Source organism: Pteropus alecto, unplaced genomic scaffold (assembly GCF_000325575.1).
Source record: "Pteropus alecto unplaced genomic scaffold, ASM32557v1 scaffold72, whole genome shotgun sequence".
NCBI classification, from domain to species: domain Eukaryota; kingdom Metazoa; phylum Chordata; class Mammalia; order Chiroptera; family Pteropodidae; genus Pteropus; species Pteropus alecto.
In genome coordinates this window covers 13344264-13345201 of record NW_006436811.1, presented here as the reverse complement: position 1 = coordinate 13345201, position 938 = coordinate 13344264, and the positions used below count along the sequence as shown (strand labels likewise).

General features: G+C 31.9%; 1 pseudogene; it reads left to right on the top strand.

The window, feature by feature from the left end:
- Positions 1-601: 601 nt before the first annotated feature.
- On the top strand, positions 602-720 carry LOC112481435 (annotated as a pseudogene).
- The last annotated feature ends 218 nt before the right edge of the window (positions 721-938 follow it).

Here is a 938-nt window from a genome sequence, read left to right as displayed (position 1 = left end):
TGGAAGGAAATTTGACTTTGATGGTGAACACAATGCAATATACATATGATGTATTATTGAACTATACACTTGAAACATATAACTTTATTAACCATTGTCACTCTAATAAATTTAATACTAAAAAAATGACTTTGTTCCTATTTAAAAAAACGAAAACAAAAACATGTCTTCCCCTTCTCTCATTTGACCCCACAAAAACACTTGAAGGAAAAGAATTACGGAGTCTTACAGAATTCTTAAATATAGTAATCATTGTTAAAGGTTCTATCATGTATCCAATAATCCAAGTCTCTAACATTGGAGTTAATAAAACTTCGTATTTCCTCAACGACTCTTTATCATGACAACTACTCCCAACCTTTTATAAAAGGTTTTGTTTTATCCATTTTATAACCTAAATATCACTTGACCCTTTTTTTTTATATACTTTTACATTCCAACTTCTAATATACCTTCTCTAATCCAAACTAATCCAAACCTGCATTATTTATTACTGAGAATATTAAAATTATCTATTATTTTTCCTGAGATGAGTTTTACTTCTTTAAAATTCTTGTCTTTCACATTTCAGATAGCATGAGAAAATAAAAATGTAAATGAGGTCTATGGCAATGCCACTTTGAACAAGCCCAATCCCTTCTGATCTCGGAAGCTAAGCAGGATCAGGCCTGGTTAGTACTTGGATGGGAGACCACCTCGGAAGACCAGGTGCTATAGGCGTAAAAAATAAAAACTAAGGGATTGTAAGCTGACAAGGTCCTTGCAATCTGTGAAGTCAACCAAGGGTTGCCTCACATAAAAAAAAAAAAAATGCAAATGATATAATACTATTGGTTGGTTAAATCTCTTATATGTCTTTCCATATCCCATTAAAAAAGTACATCCCTACTTGCAATGGCACATGAGAACTTCAAAAACATCCTTCATCTTTAAACCTT